Source organism: Toxorhynchites rutilus, chromosome 3 (assembly GCF_029784135.1).
Source record: "Toxorhynchites rutilus septentrionalis strain SRP chromosome 3, ASM2978413v1, whole genome shotgun sequence".
Taxonomy (NCBI): Eukaryota; Metazoa; Arthropoda; class Insecta; order Diptera; family Culicidae; genus Toxorhynchites; species Toxorhynchites rutilus.
The window spans coordinates 22,849,408-22,872,011 of record NC_073746.1 but is presented as its reverse complement, the minus strand read 5'-3'; the positions used below and the strand labels follow the sequence as shown (position 1 = coordinate 22,872,011).

Below are 22,604 nucleotides of genomic sequence, written 5' to 3'. Positions count from 1 at the left end.
ACTTGGATAGTTTCTGCTTGCGAATCTCCTCCGGAACGCTGAATTTGTCCTCTGCGGAGAAGAACAACAGGCCCGGCAGCTGACGAAAGTCCGCTTTGACGTAGGTTTCGTCGTCCATTACCAGGCAATGCGGCTTCGTCAGCATTTCGGTGTACAGCTTCCGGGCTCGCGTCTTCCCCACCATGTTTTGCCTTTCGTCGCGGTTAGGAGCCTTCTGAACCTTGTATGTACGCAGGCCCTCCCGCTGCTTGGTCCGCTGGACGAATGAACTTGACAAATTCAGCTTATTGGCGACATCCCGGACCGAACTTCTCGGATCACGTCTAAACTGCTTAACTCCGCTAAACTGCTTAAACTGCTCCGGATTCTCGAAATGAATGCACAGGATTAATTCACGACGCTCTTTTTCGTTCGACGACATTTTTCCAAATTTACGAAAAATTGACAGTGAAGCATGGCCAACGTGATCTATACACTCTTATCTGATTATAAGCGAAAGCTGAAGATATAATTCCTAAAAATTAAATTTCTACAGCGTTTTTTCCGTGATGCAATTTGATGTGACACACCCTTTAGCAATGGTGTTGTTTTCCACCAGGACAACGCTGGCCTCATACATTTTTGATGACCCACCAGAAGCTACGGGAGCTCGGATGGGATGTTCTATTGCACCCACCGTATAGTCCGGCCCTGGCTCCAAGTGATTATCATCTCTTCCGGTTCATGCAAAACGCTCTTGGAGATACTAAGTTGGCCTAAAAAAAGGCTTGCGAAAACTGCCTGTCTGAGTTTTTTGCAAATAAGGAGGGGGGATAATGAAGTTGCCTTCTAAATGGCAACAAGTTTGCGAACAAAACGGCGTATATTTGACTTAAATTGGATAATTTTAAGTATGTTAAATAAAGCGTCACATTCCGATCAGAAATACGACATTTCTTTTTTCCCCAACCCTATATATTCATCCTATCTTAGAGTGTGCACTAGGGTGCCAATGAAAATGGTCATCTCAAATTTCAAAAAGATTAACCCCATAAAAACTGTTCAACCCCTCGAAAAGACACCCTATGCCGAATTTCAGCTCAATCGGACTTATCGGGAGAGTGGCGCAAAGCGGGCAAAGTTCAAAAATCACCCGAGGGCGGAGTAAAGGAAATCGGGGTGTTTGAAAAAAAAATTGATGCCAAATGTCTTAAAATTGCATGAAACGTCGAGATCTAGTGTCATCTCGAAAAAAATTTGTTTTATCAACAATCGGCCTGTTGAGACTTAGTTTTTTTTCGGAGTACGGAACGAAAAGTATGGTTTTGGGTACCAATGAAAATAGTTATCTCGATTTTTCATTCTGAACTTGCTACGAAGTGTTGAATTGCACGATAATATACCCTACGCAAAATATTAGCTCATTCGGAATTCATTTACTGGTGTCACAAATGTTAAAATTTGAGTTTTTTTTTTAAAACGAAAAATCACCGAAATCGAGGTTTCAAAAAAAAAGTTTGGTGCCAAATGTATTCAAATTGCATTAATCGCCGATATTAATAGTTATCACGTTTGTCAAAAAAAAATATTTTTGCGCTTGGTCGTATTTCTGCCTGAAAAATTGATTGTTGACAAAAATTCTCCCCGACCGAAAGGGGGGACCCCTCCTTTTCGTCCTTTGCGCGCTATCGGTTTCCTTCCATTAGAATAAGTTGAATTGTGATACATATTAGATGTAATGATAGTTTTTAAGAATTGAGTGTGAAATGTGAATGTGAATGTGAAATAGAATGTGAGTATAAGTGTGAACATTGTTACAATCTCCTTACATCCCATTCTTTTCCTAATGAAAATGTGTCACCCTTCTAAACTCGAGTCGACCGCGAGTAATCGGTTTCCTATTTTATTAACCATAGAATTAAGGAAACATGTTAATATATGCTAGCAGAAATATAGTTAAGAGCTTGGCTCCTTTAAACTTATGTAACTGAGCCTGTAAAAATAAACGATTTAATAAAAAAAAATAAAAAAGGGGATACCGACAATGAACGTTTTGTCTGGCCTGCGTCGGTCCCAGAAGATCGATAGTGGACTTTTTCTAATAATCTTTTTCTAGGTTTGTTATCGGCGTTCCTAGTGCTTACACTCTCCGAACGGAAAGTCTACTGTAGGTCCGATGAGATTAACGCGAAAAAGACGCAAAATTCTGTGTCAGTCCCCAGGGACCGACGCGGGGCTCAACGTGTTAAACACTTCTCCTATACTCTCATTCTTGGTTCACGCATCGCATCAGCACAAGCGAATTGCATCAATTCTCCTCAAGCTGCCGATGTTCCACGGAATCCTACTTTCACATAAAACCGTTCGCGCATAAAACTGAATGGTCAATATAACTCGAATGAGCGCTGGACAACAGACGACCCTTTGTGTTTTGATGAGTAAATGAAATGGGAAATCGTACTGAATACGCTTGCTTGTTGATCATGAGTGATCTGTTGACACGCTTGTAGTTGAACTTGAATTGGCGGCGACTTGTGAGCAAAGGTTCAAGGGCCGTGCAGTCAAGATCTCACAGTTATGAGTTTATTCTATATGACTTTAGGAGCCTCAACAATTGGAATGGAATAAATGAGACGTTATAGACCTGCGGTTGCATACGAATTAACCTATTCGTCACCCTGGAAATAAACAGATGATTGTTGGGGCTTGCTGAGTGCAGCCCTTTCAAATAGCAGGTTTTCCCGGGTGGCAGGGTCACGTCTGACTGACGGGAGTTCACTGTCTTTTGTGTCGGATGACGTTGCATACAGTGGGATTGGCTTTTTTACTTTTCAGGCATAAGACACATAGGTGAAAATAAAGTGTACAAATGTTGACAGTCGTGTGAAATATAGCATATGGACTGTGACACAAGTCATATCACTAAATAAGTCATTGCTTATCCGCCCAGCAATGAGACAATAAGTGAAAAATTACTGACCGTGAACTTTCCACAGTAATTCAACTGTCAACTGCTGCACAGGTTGCATTGCGAATGTCAATTAGCTTTCTGAACTACAGCTTTTATTTATCGTCGCGCTCAATTATCCGCCAACGAAACGCCTTCCGACGAGGAAATTCTGAAATCTTCCTGGTTGTTTGGAAAATAAGCGCGACAGTGCGTTGAACGGGTTTTGACGGATTCAACTTATATGGGTGATATCGACAACAACCAGTAGTATCCCTTAAAGGAAGAGAGTCACGCTGCTGCACTTAACTCTTTCACGCATGACCCGTTCCAATGTAAACTCCTTTTGGCGCTGCAATTTATGGAATGTCGGATGCCGAACCTTGCACTGTTCGCATGACCGAGCTCATTTATATTCCTGTTGTGTGCGTCTGCTCAACGCCAACCGGCATGTCCAGACGGCCACGATATGCCTGAACCAGTTTTTCCAACGTTTGCGTTTCTGATCTACGAAAAGCCATTAAAAATTTTCGGAAAGTACGCAACTACCGTGAGTTTTTATTTGTGGCAGAACCTAGTGCAGTTTGTGAACAGGATCAGCTCTCTGAACACATCGGAAAAAATCCACACCTTTTTTCAATTCAATCAGTACGAAAAGCCAACCAGACTATAAACAAATCTAAAACTGGATTCTAGCGTTTTCTGCTTTAAATTTATGTGAAAATGTTCATTGCATGGAAGCAAAAAAAACTTAATATATGAGCAAAAGGCATGTCAACCGTCAGTTACTCTCAAATCAATCTTAACAAGGGTTTGTTGTGGTGGCATGTGATTTAGAACAATTACAGGTAAACACGAAGCTTAAGAAATTTCAATTCCGCCCGAAATTTGGTAATAAAAACCGTAGAAGCATGCATGAATCAAAGTTGTAGATCTTCAATCAAAAGCGACAGTTGCGAGTAAAAAGAAATCAATATCCAACTGTCAAACACATCAAAGTATGGGGTTACTTCAGAAAAGCGGGGGTGGGAAACATAGTTAGAGTCAACGGAATCATGACAAGTCATCAATGATAATTTATTATATCTTATATCTTGTTCTTCGGTCGATGATTGTGAGCTCCCAACAGTATAAGATAGATTCTATTAACTTTCCTTTGGATTGGTAATTTTTTATTTACTCAGGTTGTGATATAAATAATTAATTAAAAATATTTTATAATCATGTGCTAGTATTCAGATTGACAAGCGATAGTGAAAAAGAGGGAAGGCCTGATTCACTGATTGGATGTTGCAACACAATTTACGAGCTTCCGCGTGATCTATTTCAAGTGACGCAATGATCCCAGTTTCTTGTTGCGTTTAATATATTCTTTCGTAATATAATTTGCATTCATTTGAAAACTAATTGTTGGTGGCAGTTCCCTGATCACTGACTATTCTAAGCCTTTCCGATGAGACGTAAACAAGAGTTCAGCTCATTGATAACGACTGTAAGGGTCATTTCAGTTTGTTTCCTTTTTTATTAAGCACCAATTTACATTGAGTATGACACGAAAGTATGGAAACTGGGTTCCAAACGAATTGAAGCCGAGTTTGCATATGAACAGCTGCTCCAACGTTTAAAAACGGAAAAGGTTCTTGCATAAAATTGTTACTATGAAATAAAGGTGGACCCATTACGACCATTGATCGAAGCATTGAAACCTATCAAATCAACCCCTTTCTTTGCTTTCTGGGCAGGATGGCGAAACTTCAGCCATTTCCGCAGAATATTTTCTGTTTGAGTAGAGCCAACATATTTGCATATTAGGATCAACCGTCTTTACTTTCATGCCAGATCTAAAGTTCGGATCATTGTAAAAGGGAGCTAGGAGCTTTGGATCATTGTAAAGTAACATTTTAATCTGCGCAAAAGTGGTTAAAAAACTTACTCATCTGTAAAATTCTGTACCATCGAAAATATTCCTTGTTGAGAAAAAATTATTATATAGCACTCATTTATTTACTACGAATATCACATATTTACATTTCACATACGAACACGAATAGACCGACAGACAGACAGACAGAAATCCATTTATATATATATATATATATATATATATATATATATATATATATATATATATATATATATATATATATATATATATATATATATATATATATATATATATATATAGATAATCTATCTCTATTTAAAAAATATTAACGTTCAAAAGTGGGCTGGAGAGGTTTAGTAATTTTTGTTATCTTAATTCAATTGAAAACAAACAATTGGTGCTTACGTCAACCATGCATATTTCAGCAGGTCTGGTGTCCAAATCTATGTTTGTGAGGCATTTTTAAATTCTTGAAATTTCAATGAAAGTTATTACCTGTTGTTACTTGAATGTATGAAACACGTAGTACTGAATCTTATTTAATCAATTTTCTATAATTTTTCTGAAATCCCCACAAAAACCCATTATGTTCATGTGTTTGATGATGCTTATACATAGTTTTTTCTGAACCTAGATTGCATACTATCATTTATTAAACGTTTAGAGCTGCCGCACCAAGTGATACTGCGGCGTAAAAGTAATCATGTACTTTAATGTAGCTTTGTTCAAATGTAAAAAAAATCACCCGAGGAAAAAATCTGTACCAATCTGTACATTTTGACGAAAATCTGTACTCTGTACCGTACAGAATCTGTACCAAAAAAAAACAAAAAATCTGTACCTTTCCAGATAAATCTATGCGTGTGGCAACACTGGTCGCAACAAATCCGTCGTATGTACATCAGGTGATGGCAACACTCAACCTTATTTAATTTCTTCAGGTGCTAGGAACATAGTGCGTCAGAAGTTTCCATTTTTGTTTCTATCCCGTTGTAGAGATTCTGGCGCTAGGATTTTTGTGGTCTGGCTCGGCTGTGAAGTCGGATTGATGATTCCAGTCCAATTACTGCTTACAGATTTTCGTTCCGTTGTTGCGTAGTGTGTGATCGTGTCACCACCGCGTGTGTTCTTCAATCTATCGATTTGTCTCGCTGACATTGATATTGGAACCAATTTCAGATGACCATACGGTTAAGTCATCGAGCTTGCTCTGCATGTCCGATCCCTGTGTTGATAATAGACAATGTATTCAGCGAAAGCACATCACATTTTCTCGTATTTATAATGTTTTGACGTAGGACTACGTCTTTTATTTCTATACTGGGGTGTTCAAAGTTTCAAGAACAACAGCGTTACACCGGAACAAGATTTTGAGCGTTAGGTATGTTGCTCTATGTGATAGAGTAGCAGATTTTTTCGCGAATGAAAAATAAAAATTAAACTAACATTATAGTTTTTGTGGGGATTTCAGAAAAATTATAGAAAATTGATTAAGTAAGATTCATTGCTACGTGTTTCATACATTCAAGTAACAACAGGAAATAACTTTCATTGAAATTTCAAGATTTTAAAACTGTCTTTGGGCCTACTGACATGATAATGAAAAAAATGCCTCACAAACATAGATTTGAGCACCAAACCTGCTGAAATATGCATGCTTAACGTAAGCACCAATTGTTTTTTTTTCAATTGAATTAAGATAACAAAAAATACTAAACCTCTCCAGCCCACTTTTGAACGTTAATATTTATTAAATAGAGATAGGTTATTCTATATAAATTGTTCACAGTCATGATTATTCAGCTGAAAACTTAAAAACAAGCGTTTTCATCACTGAGTGGTATTGATGGTGACGTCAACCATGCATGTTCAGATAAAAATATGTGAGCACATTGAGCTTTAATAATTTGATTTTCAGGCAGAATGAACACGCTTTTAAAATAAAAAATATAATTGAAAACTACGGAGAAGACTCCGCATCAAATTAGTATTCTATGAAAAACTCTTATACGAAAATTGTGTCTGAAGAAAATTTTATACTATAATGAAGAGTTTCACAAAAATATCGAAAATGTATAGACAAATGATTAAATACGAGTCAGGAATACATGTTTCAAGTAGGCTAACCAATTAGTTCAGGAATAAAAACGGAACACGAAAACTCAAAAGCAAAATTCATGTTTATTATTTGATATTTCATGATTTTATTGAGTGAATAAATCCAATCAAACATTCTGAGATGTAGGGGAACCGCGGGTAATACGGACAGTGGGGGTAATATGGACAGTTGGTTGATTTGTATAGTTACATTTTGAATATCAAATTTCTGTTGATGAGAACACCTTCTACATGTTATTCTATAATATTTAAGCCACCCTATGGCAATGAATACTGATCAAAAGTGGAAAGGGGAAACAAAAACCGAAAATCATGAATGATTCCGCGTGTGGATGTAATTTTAGCTGCTTCGATATTAAGCATTTTGAGTGGTTTAATACCAAAATTCAATTCGCTGATAGCTACATTTCGGTTTGTGAGTTAACAGAGAAGTGATATTAGGTATGCACGGAAAAGTGAATTCATTTTTGAATGGGAAATTCAAATTATTGAAAAATATTGTACCGGTGGGGTAAAACGGACAGTTGCTAGTGGGAGTGAGATGGACTGTGAAAAGTCTGTTTAATCTGTTCCTATGGAATGCCCTGCGTCTATAAATGGAAATCAAATCGTCAAATGAGGATTGTTTAGAAGCTGACTGGAACCAAAAGCGAAATAGTTGAGAGTCTGTCCGTTTATACTGCTGAAAAGGACGATATCACTTCTAGGTGGATTAATTCGATTTTTTCATCATTCAACGGACATTCGTGATGAGTTCAGACCTTGGTTGAATAAAATTATTACTCTCGCGATCGATAAACCTTTACCTTTACCTTTACCGTCATATATTATAAACCATATTACCCAATACTATATGTCCATTTTACCCGCACCGAAAAAAATGTTGCATTTTTCGGTCTGTTTGAATTTCAGTAAAAAACATTGAAAAACACTTTTTTGTAAAATATTTATATTTCAATTAGGTAGAGAGACAGTATATTGAATAGCAAGAAACTGCATCAAAATTTTGGGTAACATTAGTTTCCAACGATATAATTGAAGTTCTTCTTAACATGTCCGTTTAACCCCCACCTCCCCTACCCGATTCGAATATTCAGATGCTGAAGAGTTCTCGCGAAGTAGATTATCATAATCTTTACAAGTTTTATCATAGAATTTGTCATCAATTCATGTCATTCATGTCATGTCATCAATGTCAATTTTCAGAACACAGTTCTGTTTGATAATAATCATAGCATGACCATGACTTTTCTGTTGTTCAAATATTAATCATCGTGGAAAATTCCTTTCATCTATGCTGAAACTACCAGGCAAAGACAAAATATAAAAAGTAAGCTTCACGAATTCCTTACAGTCTAGAAATTTGTTTTCCTTTCCTGAAAATATTTACCTACAACGATTTGAACTGGTGAGGATTATCTGCTCCACTTTTTTCATCTCACTAGCAATAATTTCTGTAATCTAGGTAAATTGATTTTTTTTTACTAGTGCCACTAGTGCCACGAATCTTCGGAATGGACTTTCATATAACATTGTTATGTTTCTCCTAATTTAGCTTTTCTGTTTTCAACGCAGTATCATGAAAAAATTGCACAGTTCTAAGAAATTTAGCCTCCAGTATTTCATCTGAATCAACTAGTTCTACGTCGAAATTACGTCCCTCAGAAAGGGTGTCAGGTCAAAAAACATGTCAAATTTTTATGGAATAGTTTTAACGTTAATATAAATTCTCTGAGAATGGTTTGATGTGTTATGCATTACGATTCCCTAATTTCAAAATGGTTTAAATTAACATAAAATGAAGCATACCAATTTTCTCAAAAATTGGCGTGCGTAAAGCGCTCGCTCGAACTGCAAATGCAACGTTCTTTCATACGGACACTGTGAAGAAAGAGGATATTGCGGAAGAATCACGCCCGTTTATAACTTATTGGGTATAATTAAGCCATTCACGATTTCCAATACTCATTCAAGCATACGGCAGTTCCTCTGATGTCACACATATCGGTTTTGCTTAACACAAAGTTCAAGAGAAAAATCATTTTGGAGGATCGAAGAAAATCTATATCAAAAACAATCGGTCAGTGGTTGAGACAAAAATGCCTTATGTAACCTTTGAAGAGCGTAAATATAGTACATTGGGTTCCCTTGGGTTAGCAGCCACCCAACATCGAAAGTTCTGTTTGTTTGCAACCCCACTCAGGTGGAAGCGATCCTCATAATTACTTATGAAAAATGTGTAAAGAGGAATTGTCTGAAGCATTTCTTCAAAAAGTCTTTTGCGACTAACGTGATCAAGTTCATTTGGTTCCTGAGTTAATATGATTTTATAAATAAGGCACTTGAAATAAAAGTGTCATTCAACTCCTATCGCGTCCAATTGTGCTTCATAAAATTGTGCTCCATGTGGTAGTCTCACGGATTGACCATGTTCGAATTATTTCAACCATGGGGGATCGATTCAGAGCGGGGTATGTCAAAATGTTGATTGAAGCCTCTTTTTTTGCAATCAGTGACCGACTGTTTTTTTTCATAAAATGCGCGGATGAAGAAGTCCTGATCATTACCACATTACCATTAGTAACTGAAAATGGAATTTCAAGACAAACACAGCGGCATGGCACCGGTCCTTTAGTCTGCTTCAACAATGCCAAAAAATGTCAAAAGTCGCTATATTTTTTGAAAACTCTACTAATCAAAAATACTTCTTGCTTTCTATGTTGTATAATTCTAACAGAATCATAAAAATTACAAGCATTTTAAATCACAGATAAAGCATCTCTTTGAACAAGGACAATTAATGTTTGAAAGATAACTAATCGATATAAACCAGGGCAGCAATACAAATATTGTTTTCTTTATACTCTAAATACAGTACGAATTGAGGAAAAGACAGAACATTATTTACTTTTAACAACGCATAGAATCAACGTGGGATTCCACTAAATACAAACACTCTTCACCGGACGCTATGAAAACCAACGTGGTCTTTTCATCGAACCGCTTATTTCAGGTTTGAGAAAAATACTTTAAAGAAAAATCATGATTGCACTATGGGTGTGAGACGTTCCATTCTCATCACCCCATTGATCCTCCGAAGCGATTTCGCCCTCAAACTACGCTTCGGACAAAATTGGTTCAGGTCAATCACGGAGAGGGCAAAGGGGACAAAGTGGTCACCTACTTGTTTGGTATAATAACTATTCACTGTAGATGCCGCATTGATAGTCACCTTATGTTTAAAGAATTTAATGACTTTTGAGTCACCCTGTTCTTCAGTAGAGCCGTCGCATGTCAAAATACAAATAAAAACAGAAATTACTCGATAACCATTCAGCCGTAGTTCTGTGCGCATGGTATCTTAGGAATTTCTCGTGAAATTTAGCTTATTCAATTTGATATGTTGGACAAATTATCAGTTTGGACGACAGTTCACATATTTTAGGAGAGGTGAACAGATATTCTGTTCAATCTCAGCGATTAATTAGCATAGACATTATTTCCATTTTTGGGGGCAAAGTGGTCATATGTGAATAACAACTTACAATGTTCTGTTTACTAAAGCTGATATGCCTCATCACATTCTGTTCTTGAAGAAGATCCTTTTGTGGCTTTGACCCTGGATAAATATGCCACTCCAACTAAACCAAGCCTCATTATGCGAAACATTATGTGTTTCTTACTACGCTTTTGTATACAAGAGAAAATTTAAATTGAGACTCTAGGTGAATAGATCACGCTTATTTCATGCATGTACCTACTATAACAAATATGATTTGAACAAATTTGGACGATAAAAACGCATAAATCTATCCCATTTAGCTTGATAAGTGCGAGTGACCACATTGCCCCCACTAGGTGACCACTTTACCTCCAAGCAAAAAAAGTTCGATTTTTCACCTTTTTTTCTAATGATGAAAAGTGTACTACAGGTCGGACTCGATTATCCGGAGTATTGATTTGTTTACGCTCCGGAAAATCGAATCCTCCGGATAATCGAGTCAAAACAGTTTTTTTTCTTTATTTGTTTTTTTGTATGTATTTTTCGTTTTTTAAAAATAGAAGGGGAATTTGATTTTTGATTCATCCCCTTAAAGTCAGAAAACATCTTTCTCACATGAAAAAATAATTTATCCAGATTCTCTCAGGAGGTGATAGACGATCATATTTAATGAAAAAAATCCTCCTACACATATGTTCGAATTTCAACAATGACAGAGTTACAGAACTTTTTTTTTGTTTCGGACTCTGTTTCTTCAAACTGGCTCTACACTAAAAAGTACGCTACGGAAGACGTTTATGATGCTTTCATTTGAAAGATATGTAATCCGCTATTTTGTAGTGGCCGCCATCTTAGATTTGCATTTTTCATAAATAACTGTATTTTACTAGTCAAGCCCTTCCATTTAACCCTTTGCGGTCGCATTAAATTTGGGCATGGGTATCGTACTGGTCGGAATTGTTTTTCATTGAAAAAGCAGAGATAAATACAAGCTTATGGAAAATAAACATTGTTATTATTGTTTTCTTAACTATGTATATGTGTTAACTTAACAATGTGTTTTGATGTGGTGTTTTTATATAAAAATTATATTTTATAATTCGTCTTCGTGTGAAATCTTCCGAAACACTCTTCAAGAGTAAATAATATGAAGTGTAATCACCACATAATTTTAGTTTTATTATCCGTTGAATATGAGACACTTTTGCCATTGATGTAATAAATGTGTAATTAATGCCAGCAATGTGTATCCGAAAAGATCAGTATTATTTTTTTTAACAAACAAAGATTATGAGATTATTCAAATTACATAATATACTTATGCAAACAATTATTTTGCTCTTTAAGAGCAACTACTTATGAACAGTCTTTTCCATCACAACGAAGCGTTAGAATGGTTAAATTCTGCTGTTATGATTTTTGTCTCACATTCCTATGCAATCAACACACTGTGCGTTCTCTTGTGTGGGTGACTACTTTGTTTCATACTGAGTACCGTTATCTATTACTCATAGGAGCACCATATTGATCCGTGATCCGTTCTGAGAAAATATGCAACCCGCCATTTTGTAATGGCCGCCATCTTTGATTTGCATTTTGCATAAATAACTGTGTTCTACTAGTCAAGCTCTTTCGTTTGATAACCATATTGATGGGGTTCTGAGAAAATATGTAATCCGCCATTTTGTAGTGGCCGCCATATTGGATTTGCATTTTTCATAAATAACTGCATAACGGGAATTAAATCGGTATGTGGATGCTGGAATTGGACATATTTCTTAGGGTGACCACTATGCCCCCACTTCCCCTTCCCCTCTGTGTGTATCTGATGGCTGCACTAAAATCGCAAATGAAATTTCTTTTATACTCGTGTAGCCTAGAAATGTGATTTCTCTTCTGCTCTTCTGCTTCATTTCTGTGCGATCGTGAAGACTCCGCACTAAGCTTGCCAGGTGCATATTCTGAGAATGCACTCTGAACCATGCAACGTATTTTTGACGTAGGACTACGTCTTTCATTTCTATACCGGGGTGTAAAATCAAAGTTTCGAAAACGAAAGCGTTACGCCGGAGACCGAGATTTTGAGTGTTAGTAGCTCCTAAGCAACTGAACAAAATGGTATGATAAACACTTCATTCGAAAGATAAAATGTCTACGCGTTCTATACTTGTTACTTTCGGATCCGAAAACTTGTTTCAATAGTCTTAAATTTGCTTTCAAAACAGGCTATTGAAATCACCAATCGGTATATAAGCGAGCGCCGCTCGGAAATCCACTCAGTTCTAATTGAACAGCGATTGGAGCATGTTGTCGCTGTTGTGGTGAAGCTCTTCATTTATCATGAAAGCGCGGATGAACGGTGTCACCAAGAGCCTGTTTGTGCACCTTAGGCCAGAAGGGAATCCATCAGGAGGAGAGTGATGCTACAAACGGTTCCCCGGGAAGATCTCGAAGCAGCCGCTACACACACACACACACACATATACGCACGGAATTCTTTCCGTTTGGATCGAGAAAGATCCGGAAAATAATCTGCCAGTTCCTCTAGGAATTTAAAAATACATTAATGTGAAAGAGTTTATTTGAATGTTTTCTATCCATGTAACACTGTGACCAAATATGTTTCAATCAAGTGCTATTAACAGATGGTTATCGAGTTAGCATTAACCACTGGTGGGCTTCCAGTATCGAGGAAAATGTGGAAATATCTAATCGTTACTGAAAATAATCTGCCAGTTCCTCTGGGAATTTAAAATTACATTCATATGAAAGAGTTTATTTTAATGTTTTCTATCCATGTAACACTGTGACCAAATACATTAGGTTTTGTGATTTTTCAATCAATCGCAATCAACAGGATAGCTTCTGAAGATTATTCTTCCCCATCAGTAGGATATTTCCGTATCCAATATTGGATGCATAAAACCTTGTGCCTCCAACGTAACGCTCTTGTTTTCGAAGTTCTCCAAATATTCATTCATTCAGAATGAATTCAGATTCAACTTCATACAAATGATCTCTAAATCAACGATAGTCCTACGTCACCCTTGCGGTTATACCATAGATATAACCCACTTCCTGTTTTTTTTTTTAAATCATGATTAATTTGACCCCGGTTTACGGTACGCGTGAATGAATATTCAGGCATCGACATAATCTATAATCTGGAATGACGAAGACAAAGACCGTAACGAAGCGAATGAAGAAGCCTTTTTCGATGAACAAGGACACTGTAACTACCACTCGTTTAATCTTGATTTAAGTTCTTGTCTGGATAGTCAAGAGGGCGGAGCATAGGCTCTACGAAATCGCTGATATTTTGCATCTTAGAACAATTCGTAATTCTGGTTTGCAGATGCCATTGTACGAGTAAAGTTGTCGCGAACCATGGCCGAATTTATCTTTGCGTGGAACAAGTTTAATTTTTATTCGAATAATTAAAATCAAATGGCGTATACTTGAATTATGCTAAATGAACCTATTTTCCCTTTTTTTATTTATATATTTCTCATTGAAGAATATAATACATTTTGTGATTATGAAACATGTTCTGAGTTTATTCTAACAAGCCACTCAACAGTAATTCCAATAAAATCCGTGAAACTTCAACCGGCTTCAACCGATTAACTGAAACTGCTCTTCTTCCAGATTTTCAGATAACGTACAAAGCTCTTGTCTTTGGAATGGCCCGAGTTGAAAGAATAATTTAATAATGTTTATTTTGATTAAAGAAAAAAAAACAAATATTCTTTTGAGACTGTTCGCTCAGCACAGTTGTCAGAGCAGACCGTGCCACAATCAAATAATGGTTTTTTTTAAATATGTATCTTTGAAAACATGTGTAAATTTCTGGTCTCTCGTGAGCAGCCGTCGTGAATAGACGTATTATTTGTTGCTATGTTGCATGGTTTCCATCACAGCTCAAAAGTTTTCCGTGAAGATACCGAATGTGAACTTGTTTTCGAGTAGTTTTGTAAATCAAAAAAAAAAGTGTTCGTATTAGATGAAGAGGCATCGTCGACATGTTTGAACATGCTTTGGTTTGATCCATTTTATTGTCGGTGTGAGAAATCGGTTGACGTGTGATCTTAGTGTTTGGATTTTTTGTGAAGCGTCCGTAAAGTTTCATCGAAAAATGTTATTTTGTGTGTTTTCAAATCGGGTGATAAAAATAGTAGTGAAAAGAAAATGTTGCAATTAAATAGAAGGAAATGTGCTGAAGGGAATACGGTTTAAGCGTGCGCGTTGTTCTCTATTCGAGAGTGTTTTTGTTGCTTGGTTCGACAAGAGTAGAATTATTTCGTTAGATAATGTGCTTTCTACCTCAGCTCCTTAAAGCTTGATGGATGTTTTCCAATTTCCTGGAATTAATTTCAATCCAAATTTTTATAAACTGTTCCACTTGGTCTGTATTTATACACCAATATGCTTGAATTCGTCGTTCACTCGGTTTCGTGTTGCGAAATGTTTCTTCATTCGTGCATGTGTATGTGTATGATTTTTGACGAGTATAGCAAAACAGGTTCCACTCTACAATGTGTGTATAAAATGCACGAGTGTAAGAAAGAGAAACGCATACAGAGTGCAAAAATCAGAGCGAACTCTAGGAACGCAATGGAATGCAATGCAAAAGTATGTGACAACTGCTAACAGCAATCAAAATGTTAGAAATTTATTATAGGTGTGTTAGTTATAGCTTGAAAGGCGCGTATGTTAGCTTATCGGAAAGGTTGATACGGATTTTATGTTCTGAGGGAACTATTTGTGGACGCGATCTTTTGTGAAACATAGTTGTAAAATTTGAAAATTTGCACATGTTTAGTACGAGTGTGTCTGATTCACTGTGGGTTCGCATGAATTTATCTAATAATTAATAGCTAATTTTTGAAATTTAAAACTCTAAAAATGTGAAATTATAAATTATAAAGTTAAAAAATCATGGAATAATAAAACTATTAAATCATAAAATTGTATACTTGTAAAATTCTGACAATTTAATTAATAATTCCTTTAATTTTTCTGTTTTTAAATTCTCAAATTCTTTTACGCCGTCGCGATTAAAGTTCGATGAAGAGTACACTCGAAGAAACCAGAAGGTTAGAGGAGTTCTTTTGTTTACCCCTCTCAGGTTTCCTAAATATAACTCACCACCGTCGCAATTGGAGACGACTGATTTTTAATGAGTTCACTCGGTTACCTTATCAGGTTTCCTACAGTTGTCAAGATTAAAAATTGACAAAAAGTATGTGAGAATAATAGATTAGTTACATAATCACATAACTTACCTCAGTGAATCCTGATTCATACCTCTCCCCACTAACAGCTATCCCTCCCACGATAAACGCTAGGCGACCCACGCTATAGAGGCGACCCTTCTGGCCTTCGGGCGGTGAATATCATACTAACATTCCTTCCCTTCCCCTGGTGACTGTAAGGACGTGGCCGGCGTCGTTATTGACCATTTAAAGCTCGAATCACCGAAAATTGCACAACGAGAATGATTTGCTAGCCCCAAGCGTTATTCTGTGTGTTCTTTGTACAATTTGGTTGGTTCAGGTCAATCACGGAGAGCAACTACGAATTGTACAGTCTACCCAAGCTCAAGCTCAAGCTCAAAACATGTGTAAATTTCTTTGTTTTCAATCTTAGTAAGTCAAATACACGTATTTGAAGTATGAAGTGCTGATTTTGCTCACCTGGAGTTTAAGTTGGTTTGTTCAGCTTTCAGTTGTGCTTTGAGCGTGATTCACTTTCGTTAATTTTTCTAGACGAAACGTGATGTTCTAATCCACTGATGTAAATCACACTATCACTGAATTTCACTGGGTTGCAATTTAGGATTTTCACTAAGATTGCATTTCTATTCCACGCTGTATCGCTGTTTGAGAAGAACTAATCTTCCATCATCATTGCCAACATATTAATGTTTAGACTGGCACAGGCTCAACATCTACACACGTTCGGAAATATATCAAAACAATTCCATATTCAGATTGTGCCTTCCAGTTCAGTGTAGTCACAATCCATTGGTGGTGAGTTCACTTTTTTTTTACATATGCTGGGAGTATGCGATCCTCCAACAGTGAAAGCCTGCCTTCTCGAGGAACAGTTCACTAGTCCACGGCCGTTCCGCTCTTTGGTCGCACAGTTAATGACACACTGCTAGTATGATCCCTATCAGACTGTGAAATAAACAAACCAAACTGCTAGCCGCAGCTTAGAACTTTCAGCGGCACTACAGGCCTCATTTCACTATCGCTTTTCCGCGCACCCTGCTGTGACTTGGCGTTGTGGGAGTAATAGCGATGAGCGCGAGATTCGGAGAGGAGGGAGGTGGGGTGCACAAATGATGAAAACTATAGAAATTTGAAATGGCTCGCGGATAGGAATCTGCAGAAAGCCGCAAATCCTTTCAAAGCCTTTTTCCAATAAAACTGGAAAACCGTACCACCCTAGGGACCGTCTGCATCCGCCCAGAACAGTCGGCTTCTGTTATCGGGTGCACAGCCGAGGCAGTTGCAGGTGCAGCAAATGACACGGAAGCGAACGAGAAATTCATGTAGCCCCACAATCATATGATTTTTTTTTTCGCTGGGCAGAGGGCGGTCTGATAAAACAATGGCGGTTCCCAAGTAAACTGCGTATGCGGAACTAACGGCGAACCGGCCACTTCATAACGGTCCGAACTGGAGATAATAGACCGGGTTTAACGAACGCATACGGCGCGTAGAGACTTTATCTTTAAATTTTATCATCGACAATTTCGCGAACAGAGAAAAATTGAGCGGCAGTGAGTAATGAACACGTGTTGTCAAAGTTTTTTAGACGATTCTAACTATTCTAACCGCACAGCCCCCAATATTGATATCCTCGTCGAAACTTTCTATTCTCTCTTTTGAAGATGGGGAAAATCCTGAGTACAGCTTCAAAGTCTTTCTCTGCGGTAACAGAAACCACTCTCGCAGCTCTCGGATGAAACTCATTCGTCATGTGCCGCATCGTATGTTATTTGTAGCATAAGGAGAGCAACTAAGGAGCACGTGTTTCGCGCATACCATCGTCTGGGTGAACACGGTGGGCTCTGAATACGGAGTTACCGATGGATTTGAGAAACTCATCCAGAAGGATAGCACATAGGGGAAAAGCGGTTAAAATGAACACCCTAAGGAATATGCCCATTTACTGCGTCCACATACTGCAATATTACAATTTCTGTTCTTCGAAGAAGATTATAACTTAACTAACTGTTGTTCAAGATATTAAACGGTTTTTATAATAAAAAATAAAAATAGTACATTTTTAATTAAAAGAAAATAAGATAAATCGAGCATTTTTTTATCGTGCGGTTAAAATGATCACATGGTGGTGGTAAAATGAACAATTACGCATATCATGCTTAATGGGATAGATTGATGCGATGTTCCTTATCTAATTTTGTTTAAATCATTATTGAAATATTAGGTACATGTATGAATCTAGCTGAGCTTAATCACCTAGAGTAGTAATCAGAATTTACTCATGCGTACGGAAAAGTAGTAAGAAACACATAACGCTTCACATATTGAGGTTTGGTTTTGGTGGCATATTTTTTCAGGGCCAAAGCCATAAAAGGAACCCCTTGAAAAGCAACATTTGATGAGGTAGATCAGCTTTGGAAAACATGACATTGTTAGTCGTTATCCAGTGGTGGCTCATTTTGCCCCAAACAACAAAGTAATTTCGAATGCGAATCAATCACTAAAACCAAACAAAATATCTGTTTACCTCTCATTAAATATGTGAACAGTTGTCCAAACTGATGATTTGTCGAAGATATCAGGTCACATAAGGGGCTGTCCACATACCACGCGGACAGAAAAAGCATAATTTTGGAGACTCCCCCTCCCCCTCCGTGGACAAGCGTGGACATTCTTTATACCCCTCCCCCTGTTGTCCACGTAGACATTCCTCCGGTTTTGAGGAAAAAATCAAGAAATTCTATTTTTTTCGCTTAAATTTTATTTTTTATGTTCATTGATAAAAATTATAGCCATACCAATGGTAACGATTTGTCTTGATATCTTCGATATTTTTCAACATTGTCCGGAAGCTCATTATTTTTTCTCAAATTCCATTTACGTTATCTCCATATCCGTTTGAAAATATCGATTGTGAGCTTATTCTTGAGTATTTTTAATAAAGCTGGCTGCCTGTTTGAGTTTTCAAAAAATCAGACAATAAAATCAAGCGCTTTGTTTAAAAACAGAATGTTATCGTCTAAACATCAATGACTTCCGCTTTTACAGGTTCGATAGTGCCTGATGGCTATAATGAACCTAGTAAAAACAAAAAATCTGCAGTATCATCATGATCGTTGATTCCGTTGACCTACAACCTTTAATTGTTAAATCATGCTAAATATTGTCCTGAAAAATTCGTGCCGATTCTAAGGGAAAAACCAAAAGCATATTTTTTTAGACATACATCTTTCAGATCATAGATGCACCGTTTTTCCCTGAATATTTCAGCATCCTTCTTGCAACTTGAGAATTCCATCCTCTCAGAACTTATGCTATGTAGTAGGTTTAAGTTCTTACAAGAATCTTAACATTTTTTTTTTTATTAAATCGTTTATTTTTACAGGCTCAGTTACATAAGTTTAAAGGAGCCAAACTCCTATTTGTATAGTTACAAGTATATATAAACATTTTTTATTAACTCTAATGTTAATGAAGTAGAGAACCGATTACTCGCGGCTTGCTCGAGTTTAGAAGGGTGACATTTTGTTTCAGGAAAAGGATGGGATATAAGGATATGTTGACAATGTTCACTCTCACATTCACACTCACATTCATCATACTCAATTCTTAAGCCTATCTTATATCTAACATGTATTTACATTTCACCTTATTCTATTGTTAGTAAGAAGGGATTTGATTTCTCGCGAAGGGAAAGGAAAAGGAGAATATAAGGATATAAGGACAATCACACACGAAGATTGATAGCTTTTAGGAAGACATATATTTGGGACATGTAATCAAGGTCTAAACCAGCTAACACATCTCTCACCGGCACATTGGGCTGCCTTCCTCTAGCCCGAAGAGAGTTTTCTAAATTCGATCTGGCAACAAGATACTCCTCGCACGACCAAACAACATGTTCGATGTCGTGGTAACCTTGGCCACAAGCACAGATATTGCCATCGGCAAGATTAAAACGAAAGAGTAGCGCGTCTAACGAACAGTGATTGGACATGAGTCGAGAGAAGGTGCGAATAAAGTCCCGACTTAAGTCCAGACTTTTGAACCATGGTTTGAGGCTAACCTTAGGGATAATCGAGTGAAACCACCGGCCCAATTCATCTTCGTTCCATTTACGTTGCCAGTTAGCGATGGTATTTTTACGGACTAAAGAATAAAATTCATTGAAAGCGATTTGACGCTGATAAATATCGCCTTCAATTGCACCTACCTTTGCCAATGAGTCAGCCCTCTCGTTACCCGGAATTGAGCAATGTGAAGGGACCCAGACAAAGGTAATGACATAACAGCGTCTGGATAAAGCACTCAAAATTTCTCGTATTCTCTCAAGGAAGTACGGCGAGTGCTTTTCCGGCCTCACTGAACGGATAGCTTCGACAGAGCTAAGACTATCCGTTACAATGTAATAGTGTTCAACAGGTCGTGAGGCGACGCTGTCCAGCGCCCAATGTATTGCTGCCAATTCAGCAATATACACAGAGCAAGGATTCTGAAGACTGTGGGAGGTGCTAAAAAGTTCGTTGAACACTCCAAATCCTGTGGACTCATTCATAGAGGACCCATCAGTAAAGTACATATTATCACAATTGACACGCCCATACTTTGCATTGAAGATCGTAGGAATGATCCCCGATCGATGATAATCTGGAATTCCATGGATTTTCTCCTTCATGAACAGATCAAAATGTACAGAGGAATTGATGTAGTCAGGAAAACAAACACGGTTGGGAGTATACGAAGAAGGATCAACCTGCATGGAGATGAATTCATGATATGAGCTCATGAATCCTGAATGAAAATTTAGCTCGATAAGCTGCTCAAAATTTCCGATCACCAATGGGTTCATAACCTTACACCGGATGAGGAACCGAAGAGATAATAAATTGAAGCGATCTTTTAGTGGGAGTACGCCTGCCAAAACCTCGAGACTCATGGTATGCGTTGAGGGCATACATCCCAACGCAATACAGAGACAAAGATACTGAATTCGCTCGAGTTTAATGAGATGTGTTTTGGCAGCTGATTGAAAACAGACACTGCCATACTCCATCACTGAGAGAATAGTTGTTCGATACAACATTATAAGATCTTCGGGATGGGCTCCCCAAGAAGAATCTTAACAGTTAATAATCTGAAGATGCAATATCTGTTGTGTAAGGCGGGTGGAGTTTTAGAAAAGCCCTAAAAGAGTTCTGGATCGTTGATTTTCATACGTTCAGCTGCTAGCAGTACTTGTTGGAATTCATCGAAACTAGTTGCTTGGTAGAAGCTCATGATACAGATTTTCTTCCGGAACTACCAGACCCAGCCATAACTGCCATAAGCGAAAACCTGCTTCGGGGTTCCATTCACTTGCTAAGATTTTTTTAACTCAACATTCTTGTGAATGATTTGCTCTTTACAATTCGCTACAAATATGTATTTTCGTCGCGTTTATGAAACGAATCGCAGATTGAGATAAGTCCCTTCAAGTGTTTTTCGGTATAATAAACCCTTATTCCGGAATCCGGTCGGACTTGAAATTAGTACAATGTTGCGTTCTTTAAGAGGGTATTCTAGTCTATAAATTTGAAAAAAAAAATCATTTTTTTCTTCATATTTCTCTAATTCAGACATTTAAGAATACACCATAGAAGAGACTTTTCGAAAATCTCATTATTCACCAAGTTATAGCCATTATAGTGATGCGATATCTTATCTAGTACGGCCTAAACAATTAACTTCAAACGCGTTCTTCTCGAAAAAAGTTTTTCAAAGCTGGCTTACACGATATCTCAAGTTCTACTTATCCGATCTATGTTTATATGAATACAATCTGTATGCATCTCTCTATCGCATGAACCTATAAAAATCATAATTTCGTAGCTTTACTATTTTAAAAAATCAAGAAACTTAAAAAAATATATTTTTTTTCTTCAAATTTCCGCCATTTTGACAAAAAACACGTTTTTGACTTGTCCGAAGTTCATTCGATAGTGGCATCGTTACTGATTCAGAATCTGGCTGGAATCATGTACGCCATGGCACAACTTTTTTTGAAACCCCTCACTTGATTGGATATATTTTTTTTTCGTTCAACTTTTGTTTTATTGATAAACAAATAACAAACAAATAGGGTAAATGATCTTGGTTTGTCCAGTCGAAAATATGATCATGGTTTGCCCACTTTTTTGAATGCTCTAATTCAGCGCTCCTGTGTCAAATAAGGCCTTCGAATGTTTCGAAACATATAAATGAAATTGCCTTTTACATGATTTATAGTAGTTTGATAGTATATTTTTACGAAATCACATGTTTTAAAGGATTATAAAATACACCTTCTATTTGTGTCAATGCGCCCCTCTTTCGAGCTAACTTTTAATCGATCACCAGATGATTATTTGTCACGTATTCAGACCGTTTTCTGGATTACAACACTTATAAATATTGTAAACATCATGCTTGCTCACCATTTGTATCGGATTTACATAGCTAAACCATTAAATTAACGCATTTTGATGAACTCAATTCTGATCATGAGTTGTCCAATTCAATAATGTTGTTTTGTCCACATGATTTCTATGGCAACCGCTTGGCGCGCTGCAGTTTGTTTATGTTTGTTTATGGTGTGCTTCGCGCATAGCAGAAGTATGGTTTTTCTGTGTTGATTGTGTTGAGGTGAACACTTCTAAAATGCCCAAGAAAAGGCAATATTCTGAAGAAAGCCTTAATTATGAATGAATCAATATGATGACAGTAAACTCAAGCAATGATAAATGCAACATCTAATTGTGAATTCGAATGCTTTCATTTAAAAATAGAGATTTCTAAAACCGGACAAACCATGATCATTTTTTTGGGCAAACCATGATCAGAAGTGGTCAAACCATGATCATAATTCTTCTTTAAGGAAAATCGTTAAAAAACATAAAAATTTGAATAATTTCAACACCT

The 22,604-nt window shown here is 37.1% G+C and overlaps 1 protein-coding gene across 3 annotated transcripts in view; it reads right to left on the bottom strand.

The window, feature by feature from the left end:
- Positions 1 to 22,604, bottom strand: part of LOC129775818 (alpha-tocopherol transfer protein-like) — a 62,886-nt gene that overhangs the window by 27,668 nt on the left and 12,614 nt on the right. The window contains exon 1 of one of the 3 annotated variants that reach the window (XM_055780951.1): positions 16,128 to 16,616. The exons of the other annotated variants lie outside the window; for them this stretch is intronic. The gene's annotated coding sequence lies outside the window, so the exon portion shown is untranslated. Of the gene's footprint in view, positions 1 to 16,127; positions 16,617 to 22,604 lie in introns of those variants that run through there. 3 annotated transcript variants of the gene reach the window in all.